Raw genomic sequence first — 14,403 nt, forward strand, 5'->3', positions numbered from 1 at the left:
GTATCCTGTCTTCTGACAGTGGCCAGTGCTAGATGCTTCAATGGGAATGAACAGAACAGGGCAATTTATCGAGTGATCCATCTACTGCCATCCAGTTCCAGGTTCTGGCAGTTGGAAAACACCAGGCTTCTGGTAAACAAAAATGTTGATAACCATGTCAGTAATGTTTCTATAGTATATTAACTAAAATGTTGTCATTCCAGTGCAAACAACTTTGTTAAAATAATTTTAATTTTTCATGACAAATTTTTTTCAAAGAGACATTTTTTGTGAGAGGAACATTTTTTGTCTAGGGTGATACTCTCTCCTTGAAGAATGTCTAGAACCCATTTGGAGTCAATGGGAGACTTTGGATGAGTGGTCTGAGCTAATCTCCTGATGTTTAGGAAGCCTAGTGAATTTTTTTTTTCCTTTTTTTGGAGAAAGGTCAGAGATTTTGGCATCCTTAGCTCTCACTAGACAGAAGTGGGGTTTTTGGTTTCAATTCACAGCTTCAAGTGAGTGGTAACCTTGGCACACCTAGAACTTGCCTATCATTTGACTGTCCCACCAGTGCCATTCTGGCATCAGAAATTTGACCGATGAAGGAAGCACGAGCAACACTGTGTGTTATGCTGGAAACATGGGAGGGGATTGATTGTTACCCATGACCAGCACACAGTGCAAAGTGGAGGAGGGAACTGAGCTGCCATAATCTTTCAGGCCTATTGGATGATGTAGGAAATGGATGTCAACACGCGGTTTAATTTTAGATCGAGCCCATCTTTTTTTTTTTTGGAACATTGGATTTATTTTTACAGAGGAGGCAAAGATGCATAGATAGCAAACAAGATGGTGCCTAGCCCTGCCATATGGGGTTCCCATAGTCCGTCTTCCGCTGCTCCCTCCCTTCCCTGTGCTGATTGGGTGCTGGCTCCAAGGGTTCTATTTTAATGCTGTTTGATGATAATAATCGCTCTTGCAGGATGAATGGCTGAACAAAGACAGGAAGCGTCCCCCTGATTAGATAGACAGGGCAGCCATCAGAGAGAAAAAACAAATGACAAAAATGACAAATGAGGGTCCCGTGAATTTTGCCATCCTTTGGGGGGGAGGGAAAAAATAAATGGAAAGGATAATAATTCATGGATTTAGCAAACCAAGATTTGGAAGTCTTGAAGCATCATCTCAACCCCAAAACAAAGGCAGGCAGGAGAAGAAAGTCACTCAGAACCAGCAAAGGACAAAGCCACCAACACTATCAGTTTCATCAAGTGTAGCTCATACCAGTCACGTAGAAATTCATTGTGGCCTTTCCTACTGTTATAATATATTAATGCAATTACGATACATAAAATGAGCCCCAGCCATAACGTTTGGATCTGGGTTCAAATGCTGATTAATATAAGTGCTTTCACCAAGTTTCAAGGCTTGGATTGGGTTTTGGGTCAACCCACCGTTTGGAAAAGAGGCCAGTCACAATGGTTTGGTTTGGTTTTATTTATAAACAGACCCATTCTTTTATCACCACTCTTATAAAACTTGTTTTAGAACTTAAATAGAGATAATCGCGTGTATGCTAAGTTTATCAATTGGCTTATAGAAATCCCTGAAGCCATACTGAGGAGACCTGTTACTACTCATTTTCTTCAGCTTTGTGGTTTTGTTCACATACTGTGGTTGATGCTCTCCTACCCATCTTTTCTGTTTTGTCTGTCGGCCGTGCTGATTGAAGTCTTTCATCTCATGTTTAGCTCCAAAGTTCTGTTTTATTTACATTTACTGGATGCCAGATCAGAATGACTTCTAAATATAGAAGTGCTGGGTAAAGCTGATGTGTTGTTTTTTTGTGAAAAATTTCAAAGAAACCAAAAATCTTTCCTTTGTCACTGATTTCCGCCCCCAGAATTTGTAGGGATTGCATCAAAACCCAAAAAACCTTAGTGTCTGGTTTTAGAAAAACAAATTTTGGAGGAAGGTTTCAGATTTTTTTTAACAACACAATTTCAGTGACAGCCATATTGTCTTGGGGGAAAAAAATTCCATCTAAATTGTTTCAAACCACTCTGAGGCTGAGATCCAGAGTATTGAATTTGAGGGTTACTGTGCATTGAGGAGCACAGCTTTCCTGACTCCTCCTCACTGGATTTAAACCATGCCTGTAGGCCAAATGGAATCAGATGTTGGTTTTAATCTAGAGAGCGAAATAAGCCTGTTAGAGATCCCCTAACATTCATAGACAAGGGGGCACCCAATCCATTGCTCTAGGCTATTATTTTAATAGATATATAATAGCTGGTCAAAAAATTTTGAACTTCAAAATGTCAGCAGAATTTCAAATTTTGAAATTAAAAAAGAAAATGGGTACAGGTGTGTGGAAACATTTCCAGCAATGTCCCTGGATGTTTTTTCCCCTACCTATCTCTAATATATATGTAAAATAAATGACCTTATTTCTGGGGTCAGACAATCCCCAGGGATCCCTGGTCAACTTCCCAGGTCATCCCCTTTTATGCCCATATCCAAGTGCTACCACATCCTCTGTAGGGTCTTCTCTTGCTTCATCTTCAGCTCCATCTTCTGCGTGCCCCAGATGAGCTACTGCTGAAGTAACATGCTGCTTTTGTTTTTCTTTTTTTAAAAAGGATAATTTGGCCTAAACAGATACAGCTTTGGGGCCTAGATCACTCTTCCAGAGCACAGCTAATAATGTTGGCCTTAAATAGGTTCTGTAACAGTGTGTGTGTAAAACTGTTTCCATGTTTTTGACAGATGGCTTGGTGTGCCCCACAGCCAAGCCAACATCCTGTTGAACAAACAACGATGGAAGGGCGAAGAAGGGAGAATGGGGTGTGGGAGAGAATGCAGGGTGCCATTTATGCTTTTCTTTATGCAAGTGTTGTCTTTTGTGTGTGTGCATATACCCCTCATCTTGGAGCTAGGTGAAAATCTTCTTTGTACAGGATTTCTGTTCTTCAGATAGGATACCTTATGCCACTCTATAGACTCCAGGCCTGCTTCTCTTCTTTCTTCTGATATCATTTGGGAGTAATTCTGCTGAAGTCAATGGAGTTACTGGGGGAGAAACTTGTATACCTTCAGGCTCCAGCCAAGGTTTGAGCCTATTGTGCTAGCATTGTCATGGCAAATCCCAAAGGAACATAACTTCCTTGCAGATCGAGCCCCACCTGAATCCACCTCTAACTAGGTCCTTAAGGTGGTCTGGCTGGATATTCAGTTTGTCTATCATTGGTGACCTTATTGCACCTCCAAAGCATTTGGGGACCATGTGATTGCCAGCCACGTAGCAGCATTCCTTGGTAAACATGCTTTGTAATTCATTGGTCTTCTGTTTTATAATCCCTGCCCCAACATGCAATCTAAATAGACTGCTGGCGGGGAAAACAGAAGTGAAGTGACTTGCCCAAGATTACACAGCAAATCAGTGGCAGAGCTGGGATTCATTTGTATTGTAAGCTCTTTGGGCCAGGGATTGTCTTTTTGTTCTATGTGCAGCACCTAGCACTCTGGGGTCCTGGTCCATGGCTAGGTATCTTAGAGGGGGGAGGGATAGCTCAGTGGATTGAGCATTGGCCTGCTAAACCCAGGGTTGTGAGTTCAATCCTTGAGGGGGCCACTTAGGGATCTGAGGCAAAAATCAGTACTTGGTCCTGCTAGTGAAGGCAGGGGGCTGGACTTGATGACCTTTCAAGGTCCCTTCCAGTTCTAGGAGATTGGTATATCTCCTATTATTACATTACATTAGATGCTAGCACAGTACAAATAAGAAAAGTCAGCACAAGCCAAATCTCCTGACTTTGCCCTAGTCACAAGCTCACACTTATCGCTCACCATGTCTATACTGTGAAATAACTCTGGGGTGATCTCTTGATGTTAGAGCCTCACCCCTCGTATTTCCCAGATGTGACTGCTTTTCAGTGTGTCTTAAAATGCTGCTGAAGAGCAGACTCTTCTTTCAGGGAGCGCAGACAGCTCCGCTTCTGTAGGGACAGTCTCCCTAGCAGGTCCAAGAGATTTAGAGACGCTTCCAAACTTGCTTTTAGCCGCATGGAATCATGGAATCGTAGGACTGGAAGGGACCTGGAGAGGTGATCTAGTGCAGTCCCCTACTGATTGTAGCAAAGAACACAGTAGAGTCACAGGCACCGGGAACATCTACCCAGACTCCAGAACTAACAAGGGTTGCCTGCTCTACAAGAAGATAAGATGCAGCATGGTCTAATGGATAGAGCACTGCATGGAGACTCAGGAGCTCTGGCTTCTACTTCCAACTCTGCCAGTAGTCTGCTGGGTGACCTTGGGCAAGTCACTTCACCTCTTTGTGCTTCAGTGTCCCCATCTGTAAAATGGGGATAATGACACTGACCTCCTTTGGGAAAGGACTTCAAGAGAGACACATGAAAAGTGCTGCATAATACCTAGCTCTTACCCTTATTATAAGGAAACAGTGCTGCCTAACATCCGCATAAGCTTGTCAGCTGTTTGGATGCTCCCAAGATGACTGCTACCCCAACGTAGTCTCAGCCATCAGAGACCCTCAGTGGCATATAAAAATCTATGGGTATTGTTACGCCTCCTTTAGGATGGGGTCCTCTTCTAGCTCAGCCAGTATGTTGGGAGCGAGTGAGGAAAAGAGACAGTGGGTCCAAAAGAAAGAAAATATGGATAATTAATTAGTGTGACTATCCCCATTGTGATATCTAGTGCCCCTCTAGAACACAGAACATTGTGATGCGTGCTAAGAACAGTCACACAGGTGAGCGGAGTTTCTGGAACACCTTCATGCCTATTCCTGCAGAGCACCAGTGCGATTTCTAACAGTGCTTCACATGGGCCTAACTCTGCGCCCACTGAACTCAACTGGATCGACTTAGGGTAGGTCTTACACTGCAAGCCGGCGTGTGACTGCAGCTCAGGGAGACGGCTGCGCTAGTGGGCTAAAAGTAGCAGTGGAGATGTGGTGGCATGAGCTCCTACAACAAGGTCCTCAGGATCCCCAGCGTGCTTGTCTAGCCCGCACAGCCACAGCTACACGGTGGTCGCACAACCTCCGATTGCAGTGTAGCTCTACTGTTAGATGGAAGCAGAGTCAGGAGTACACGGAGTTCTTACAAAAAATCCCACGCTGTGTCTCTAGACCTTCTTTCTCTCATTTTTTTGTTAATCCATCTGTGTATGTATTGATCTATCTGCTAGCCCGTAGTTATTCTATTAGCCTCTGTATCTGCCTCTCTCTTCCCCTTTATAGTCCCCTGTCTATAACTACCATATGCAAATTTACACACCTCTTTCTATTTTGCTGCTTTTTTTTTTCTCTTGATATTTTAGCTCTGTCTGGTCAGATATAGATAAGACCGTGGCTGATCTGAATAGATTCACCCTGTTCAGGATTTGTCTGATGTAGAAAGGAACAGATTATGCTCCTGTGTCATCTGGAGGAGGTCAGGTCTACACTACAGACCTATATAGGTGTAACATCATCATTCAGGGGTCGTGAAAAATTCACACCTTTGAGCAACATAATTATACATAAAAAGAACAGGAGTACAAGATGCATCCGAAGAAGTGAGCTGTAGCTCACGAAACCTCATGCTGAAATAAATTTGTTAGTCTCTAAGGTGCCACAAGGACTCCTGTTCTTTTTGCGGATACAGACTAACACGGCTGCTACTCTGAAACCTATAATTATACATAGACGGTGTTATGTTGGCAGGAAAGCTTCTCCCATTGACATAACTACTGCTTCTTGGGGAGGTGGATTATCTGTGCTGATTGGAGAGCTCCTGTCAGCCTGGAGCATCGTCATTCAAGCGCTGCATTGTTTTAAGTGTAGACTTGCCCTCAGTCTCTCACCAAGCTGCTCCAGGGCACAGTCAAATTGGGTGCGGCAATAGCTGAGACTGGAGCTGCTAATTTCAATAACGCTCTCCTCTTGCACTTGCCTCCTATTAAATTCACCATCACGGTCCCCCCTGTGATGTGGCAAGGGAGCTGTCGACACTGGTAGCTTCTGCCACTGGAAAGTCTGGATTTAGCGATCCAGGAACAAAGGTTCCAAGTGTACACTGGACCTCTTTTTTTTTTTAAAGGTGTGATAAGAATGGAAATCCCCAAAAGTTGTAGCATGAACCGTTTGCCCTGAAACTTTCCTAAGTCGGCAGCTGGTCCTTGATTGTTAATGTCAGTTTCTGGTTTTAAGTTGGAGTGATTCATGCGCTATTGCTATTTAATCAGGCTTGGATCAGAGGGGCAGAGGCGAGCATGCAATGGGGAGGAAAAATTCACCCTGTCTTGGACTGGCAGATCTGAGGTCATCCATAGAGCTACCATATTAACAAATAGATGTTTGGCTTCCAGAGTTTTCTTCCAGGGAGACAGCTAATAAAGCTAGTTGCCTGTATGGTTATTCATGCCAAGATACATTCCAGTATCTGATTATTTTACTACTTTTATTTATTGTGGAAAGAGTGGGAGAGGCATTGATTTCCCCCCGCCCCCCACCCATGGGGATTGACCTGGTTGGAGGGGTCATGGTTTATGGAGGGTGAACAGGTTTGGATAGGATTTAAAGCTGACCCAAATTATTACTTAACTTCAAACTCTACAGGAAGAATTTTCCTGAGCCTGGGTTTAAAATTCTGCATTTTTGTTCATGTTTGGGCACTTCTGCACTCCCAGCTTCTGGGTAGGAAAAGAAACAAAATATAACTGGAATTATTGCAACATATCTGGCCTGATCAGAAGCAGGAAGTACCAGAAAACCAACCTGCCAACCATTTGTCACATGCAGTGTTGTAGCTGTGTCAGTCCCAGGATATTAGAGACACAATATACCTTACCCGCATTGTGTCTCAAACCATTTGTTACAACATTCTCAGAGCAGGTCAGGAATTTAAAATTCTGCTTCAGGTGAAATTCTGACATCTTGAAAATATAATTCCAAATTGGAACTAAAAGTCAACACTTGAAATTCCCACAAACTACAAATTCAATCTGGGACCATCAAAACACTTCATTTCAACTTTACCATCTATTAAATATTTATATAGCATCATATTATATGGCTATCGTATGATATTAAAACAGAAGTCAAAACAAAATTAATCAGAATGAGGAGGTTGAAATGAAATGGCTTGACTTTCCCATTGAATTTTCAATCAAAATCAACACATTCCTCAAATATTTTGACATTTGACAAACCTACTTTTTTGCAGAAAACTGTTTTGGTTTTTTTTGGTCAAACTTTTCAACCAGCTTCGTTCCCAGCCTGAGGTCTGTTTCTTATTCACGTGAAATGTTTTCGCTCACATGAACAGTGCTATCAAATTCCGTGGAACCACACACATGAGGAAGGGGGGGGGTAGCTCAGTGGTTTGAGCATTGGCCTGCTAAACCCAGGGATTGTAAGTTCAATCCTTGAGGGGGCCATTCAGGGATTGGGGCAAAAATCAGTACTTGGTCCTGTTAGTGAAAGCAGGGGGCTGGACTCAATGATGTTTCAGGGTCCCTTCCAGTTCTATGAGATGGGTATATCTCAAATTATTATTAAATCAGAAAAAGTTGCAGGTTAGGATTTTTTCCACTCTGTTTTTTCCACTATGTAATGCTGATTTCATTGGTGTCTCCTAACTTACACCAGCGATATCTGGCTCTGTTTCCATAGTCAAAGGTCCTAATTCCAGTCTTTCACTGTTTTGTACACATTAATTTCTTCTTGATTTATACTGGTGTAAGTGAGAAGAGAAACAGGATCAAAGGGTTTTGGGTAGCTATGGTGGCTTACTGGACACAAATGTTAATGGAAAATTAGAAGAGCTCTTTGTCCAGCTTTTTGTTATCCTCATCACAGTTCCAGATTCTATACAAATCACAAAATATATTTGAAAGTAAAGTGCCTTATTACCACGGAGGTTGCCAATCCTTCTCCCCAGTAAGGACTGTCTTGCTGAAGAGATACAATTTGTGACTTGTGGAGATCAGTGTTAGTCGGGATATTCAGACCCTAACGTTTGGTTTGGCCTATTATAAAAAGAGACAACTGTCAAAATTTGGATCTGCAATTCGGTCCAGATTTTATAAATCTATCAAGTTTGGGGGCTCTATAATGGTGGCTTTAAGTCTCGGTACTTCTCTAATCCATCCACTTTAAATGTTCTTTGAGCTGAGTTTGTGAATGTTCCCTGTTAAAGAATGATCAGAGCAAGGAAAAGTTCCAAGGATTGTATGAAGGCAAAAAATCTAAAAGTATCTGAAAGGCAAAAGGAATCCATCAGGCTTCTTATCTCATTTAACTGCTGGAGTTTGAACAAGGATTTGCTCCTACAGCCCTGTTTCTCTTTCTGATGGTTCTTGCAGGGGAAAAAATATTAATGCTGGATCATAGTTCACAATGTCAAGATTCACCCAGGACAAGAAAAACATGACCGTGATCTCAATCTCGGACTGACTCCAGAAGGTTGGATATTGGCAAACTCTGTGGCGTTGCTTGTTTTTGTTGGTCTGTCATGCAAAATCTCAAGTCTACAAAAGGCAAATGCATTCAATGTACAAGAGACTGACTGAGCATGCGATCCAAACCGTAACCATTCTAACAAACGGCCCAAATGGACACAATAACATTGAGTGGACCAGAAAACCACAAATGACCTGCAATAATTTCTCAGCCAGGCAGCAGAGGCAGTTGATCAAGGTGCAGAATTCACAGGGACACAGAACACATCAGTCTTGACACTCTGGAACTCTGTCAAAAGCTTTGTGGTCGGACACACCTCCAGACCTTTGTAAAATGATTGGAAAGGGGATCTCTGTGTGTGCACTAGAAGAATGGAAGGACTCTTCAGGGTTAATCAATTGTCCTTAATTTCTTAAGGGTGGGGGCCCCGAACCAAAAATGGAAACAAATATTTAATAAAAACATTTGTGAAAAAAATCAAAGAAATTTGTTCCTTCCTGGAAACTATGGAACAAAAATTGTCATGAAAATGTGTTCCCCGTTGTTTGGGACCAAGTCTAATGTGCGCAGCTGCCATTGACCTTCGTTTAGAACTGGATGCTCGCACCAGAGAGCAAAAACTCGGCCAAAAAGGTGACCTTTGCAGTGGACCATCTTAATTACACCCGTAAAAGCGGGCGTATCTATTCTGATCATACACATGCAGAAGTAGGAGAATAATGGAGGTTGGGGGGGAATGTTATGCATTGAATGATTTATTCAAAACATCACTAAATTAATTGAACAAATTATTCCACAAATTATACACGCATCCGACGAAGTGGGTATTCACTCACGAAAGCTCATGCTCCAATACGTTTGTTAGTCTATAACAGGGGTCGGCAACCTTTCAGAAGTGGTGTGCCGAGTCTTCATTTAGTCACTCTAATTTAAAGTTTTACGTGCCAGTAATACATTTTAATGTTTTTAGAAGGTCTCTTTCTTTAAGTCTATAATATATAACTAAACTATTGTTGTATGTAAAGTAAATAAGGCTTTAAAAATGTTTAAGAAGCTTCATTTAAAATTAAATTAAAATGCAGAGTCCCCCAGACTGGTGGCCAGGACCTGGGCAGTGTGAGTGCCACTGAAAATCAGCTTGCATACTGCCTTCGGCACTCATGCCATAGGTTACCTACCCCTGGTCTAAAAGGTGCCACAGGACTCTTTGCTGCTTTTACAGATCCAGACTAGCACGGCTCCCCCTCTGATACTCCACAAATTATGTAAGTATCGCTACACAACCTGGGCGCTTGCAAAATTGCATGTGCAAGGTGGTGGTTGCATGCACCATACCCATTTAGCATGCACAACTGCATGTGGACTGGATGTAAAGGCAACTACAGACGTACTATGAAAATGACATAATGGTGCTTTGTGGTTTGTTTTTTAATGTTGACCATGGATTCAGAGCAGGTGCCTTCCCAGACTCCAGAAGCATCACAGATGGAGCTGGGCAGAGGATTTTGTTCCGATTCAGAATGAAAAACCAAAACCTTCAATTCTCTGCAAAAGAGAACTCCCCAAAGTGTTTCAGTTTGGAAACCAATGATATTTTGTTTTGACATTTTTTTTAAATGTTTGAGGGTCCCCAAGCAGCTCCCCCAGGAGGGAGTGGGGAGCCCCTGAGGCTGCTGAAGAGACAGGATCCTGAAAACCCTGGGAGCCCAAGCTGCTGAGAAGCTGCAGCTCCAAATCCCAGGCATCTGGTCGACTGAGGATCCAGGCGCTGGGAGGCTGGTAGTCTGGCCTCCCCTGTTAGGGTGACCAGATATCCTGATTTTTATAGGGACAGTCCCGATTTTTGGGTCTTTTTCTTATATTGGCTCCTATTACCCCCACCCCCCTCCCACACACCCATCTCAATTTTTCACACTTGCTGTCTGGTCACCCTATCCCCAGTAGCCCACCAGGAAGGCTGCGAACGAGCTAAACAGGTGAGCTTTCAGACGGGGGTCTGTCAGAAACCTCCCTCACACCGCCTCCCGTCCCCAGTTTCTATTGAAATTTAGTTGAAATTGACAAGTGTGGAACGCTTTGATTTTTGATGAATCAGCAAATTCTGACCAAAACAATTCAAAATTTTCCCAGCCACCTCGAATCACAAATAGACACACATCTTTACACCATAGCATTGATGTCAACTGCACCTTTAACACAGAGATCCTGCGAACGTAGCGGGTCAGGTTCCCAGGTGGCATAAATCAAATAAGCCATCTAGTTACACAAGCCCACTAGAATATCCACTCTCTTACCATTTCAGAAGTTATTTTTCCTCCCTTGGTGTCCTGCTCTTAATTGATTCATCTCGTTAGACTGACCTCACACTTGGTAAAGCAACCCCCATCCTTTCATGTATTTATACCTGCTCCTGTATTTTTCACTTCATGTATCCAGTGAAGTGGGTTCTAGCCCATGAAAGCTTTTATGCCCAAATCAATTTGTTAGTCTTTAAGGTGCCACAAGGACTCTCTGACAGTCCAAAGGGAACTTTAGACGTAATTGGGGCTGCCCCACAAAAGGGGAAGACTGAGCTATGAATGCAAGTCCTATGCACTGACCCCGTTCTCCACCCTTGTCGTCCATCACTTTGCACTGGTCTTTTATTCTACCAGTATGTCAATCACCATTTCAATTAGCAAGTGGGAGGAGAGAGTGAGGATGATAGCACCTGATAATCCATTTGATTGAGGATGAATTTCCCTGAAGAGGGCATCTGGGGTTAAAGAACTCAAGATTCTGGGTACACGCATAAATCAGCAGACTCGAGGTTTTCATTATGCACCTTCTAGTGCATGAAGTGATATGACTCACTGGATCATAAACAAGATCAAATAGCTTTGTTGCCAATAATTCTTTCCTTGACCCATTCTCTGGCACAATAGGTTTGTAAACAGAGTTTTAATGGCATCCCTTGCACATAACATCATGCCTTTATAGCCCCTTGGCTGCCTATATGCGCTTGGCTTTAAGTGTGCTGAGGCATGAGCCTGAGAAGTTTGTGGGAACTAATGTACTTCCACATCTATGTAATTTTTTAGTTGTTGCCTTTTTAAGACAGTGACCCTCTCCAGTTATTCTGCCTCCCCCGCTCTCCTGGTCTCACATGTATGGCATTTGAACTATACCGAAAGAATTGCATGGGGCTGGTCTCCGGTTTCCTAATCCATCTCTCCCTGGATGATAAATTGTCCTGTAATATTCTGCTGGGGTCATGTGCTTGATCTTCAATGTGTCGTTAATGCCTAATGAGCTCATGGCGCCATTTATTGTTTTATGGCTAAGTCATGATTATTCATTAACTAAAGCAGCAACACATGACTGTTCTGGGTTTTGATTCAGGAAACGTTGCGGGGGGGGAGGAGGACATGGCAAGGACCCACAAACTCAGCAGTTGTTGAAGGTAATAGGAATAGAGTGTGTGGTGGTGAGGGAGGCCGTGACAGGCTCTGTACTGGCTTCTGATCCAGTGCTGAGGTTGTCTTGCTGGGGAGAACTCTTGAGTGGGGAGGGAGAGGGCGCTTTTGCAGCTAAGGACATGAGAGATGTTGTTCAATTCCTAGCTCAACCACAGACTCCTTGTGTGAGTTTCAATGAATTGTTTCATCTACCCTGTACTTCGGTGGCAAAGTTATTGCAAGGGCATTGGCTGAAATCCAGTAATGATTGTATGGTGCCCAGCCACTGTGGTGATGAGGACCCTGGGCAGAGATCCCATCCTACAGCAGTCGGGGGGTGACGGAGATGCAGGTCTTGCATTCTGCATGGCCATTGTTACTGGTATGGGGCTCACCGGTGCTCAGTTACACCTAAGGGGAAAAGGCTCCATGTTCTAAGTGAGAGGCAAACAGAACTGGCCATAAAGAAGAAGGAATGGATGAGTAAGATTTGAGGGGCACGGATGGCAAACAGGAAAGGCATTTCAACCAGATGAAATATGCACAGAGGAAAAATAAATTCCTACTTTCTACCTACCCACACCTTCTTGGAATGGGCTGGAGCAGAAAATAGAGATGGAACTGGCAGGTTGGGAAGGGAGGAAGGGCTGTAAATGCTGAACTACATTAACAGGTTTCAAAGTAGCAGTCGTGTTAGTCTGTATCTGCAAAAAGAACAGGAGTTCTTGTGGCACCTTAGAGACTAACACATTTATTTGAGCATAAGCTTTTGTGGGCTACAGCCCACTTCATCGGATGCATAGAATGGAACATATAGTAAGGAGATATATACAGAGAACATGAAAAGGTGGGAGTTGCCCTACCAACTCTAAGAGGCTAATTAATTAAGATAGCCCATTTCAGACAGTCTGACAAGGAGGTGTGAGGATATTTAACATGGGGAAATAGATTCAATGTGTGTAATGGCTCAGCCATTCCCACTGTCTATTCGAACCTAAATTCATGGTACCTAGTTTGCATGTTAATTCAAGTTCAGCCGTTTCTCGTTGGAATCTATTTTTGAAGCTTTTCCGCTGCAAAATTGTCACCTTTAAGTCTGTTACTGAGTGACCAGAGAGGTTGATGTGTTCTCCTACTGGTTTTTTAATGTTATGATTCCTGATGTCAGATTTGGGTCCATTTATTCTTTTGCATAGAGACTGTCCAGTTTGGCCAATGTACATGGCAGGGGGTATTGCTGGCACATGATGGCATGTATCACATTGGTAGATATGCAGGTGAATGAGCCCCTGATGGCGTGGCTGATGCAATTAGGTCCTATGATGGTGTCACTTGAATATCTATGTGGACAGAGTTGGCAATGAGCTTTGTTGCAAGGATAGGTTCCTGGGTTAGTGTTTTTGTTGTGTGGTCTGTGCTTGCTGGTGAGTATTTGCTTCAGGTTGGGGGGCTGTCTGTAAGCAAGGACAGGTCTGTCTCCCAAGATCTGTGAGAGTGAGGGATCGTCCTTCAGGATAGGTTGTAGATCTTTGATGCGCTGGAGAGGTTTTAGTTGGGGGCTGAAGGTGACTGCTAGTGGCGTTCTGTTATTTTCTTTGTTGGGCCTGTCCTGTAGTAGGTGACGGTACTCTTCTGGCTCTATCAATCTGTTTTTTCACTTCAGCAGGTGGGTATTGTAGTTTTAAGAACGCTTGATAGAGATCTTGTAGGTGCTTGTCTCTGTCTGAGGGATTGGAGCAAATGCGGTTCTATCTTAGAGCTTGGATGCTATTGTAGACAACATGCTGGAGGATTCATCAAAGAGAGAGTACCAAAACCCTGGGGGACTGATGCTTCTAGGAGGTGTTAGTGAGCCAGAGGCAAGTGTTAAGACAAAGCAATGGAATCTGTAACCATGAATATATCGAAAAAGGGCCCTGTCTGCATTAGCACTGAAACCTCATTATGGCTTGCTGTTTGATCTGTAATGCAGATATGGCCAATGAGCTAGACAGGGATGTACAGGAAGGAAATTCTGCAAATGACAAACATGAGATCAATATCTGGATGTATGACGATGACTTCACTCCAAAAATGTGACTGTCTATACCTGAATCTGGGGTTCTTTCTGATCTTTCCCCAGCTAATGTACAGGATCTAACAGAAGGCTACTGGAGGTTTGTCTAAACAGTTTTTGTAGTGCTATAATTATATTGGTTTAGAAAATCTACCAGTATAGGCCTGTTTGTATTGTTATAACTGCATCCATTTGAGGGATTGTACTGCTGTAGCTGTATCAGCTTCTAAACAAATATAATTACAGGCATATAAAATGTGGTGATTCCCATCACTTGCAGTCTTTAAATCAAGATGGGATGTCTTTCTCTGAGATGCTTATAACTCCACCAGAAGTTATGGGCCTGATGTACCAGTTACTAGATGAGATTCTATGGCCTGTCTTAGATTATCAGAATGGTCCCTTCTGGCCTTAAATTATATGAATCTAAAGAGTGTATAGACCCATGTTTAGTCACC

At 43.0% G+C, this 14,403-nt stretch overlaps 1 long non-coding RNA gene across 1 annotated transcript in view; it reads left to right on the forward strand.

Annotated features, from left to right (window-relative positions):
* LOC123351276 overlaps positions 1 to 14,403 on the forward strand; it is a 58,099-nt gene that overhangs the window by 976 nt on the left and 42,720 nt on the right. The window lies entirely within an intron of this gene.

The sequence above is a fragment of the Mauremys mutica genome, chromosome 16 (assembly GCF_020497125.1).
Source record: "Mauremys mutica isolate MM-2020 ecotype Southern chromosome 16, ASM2049712v1, whole genome shotgun sequence".
Classification (NCBI taxonomy): domain Eukaryota; kingdom Metazoa; phylum Chordata; order Testudines; family Geoemydidae; genus Mauremys; species Mauremys mutica.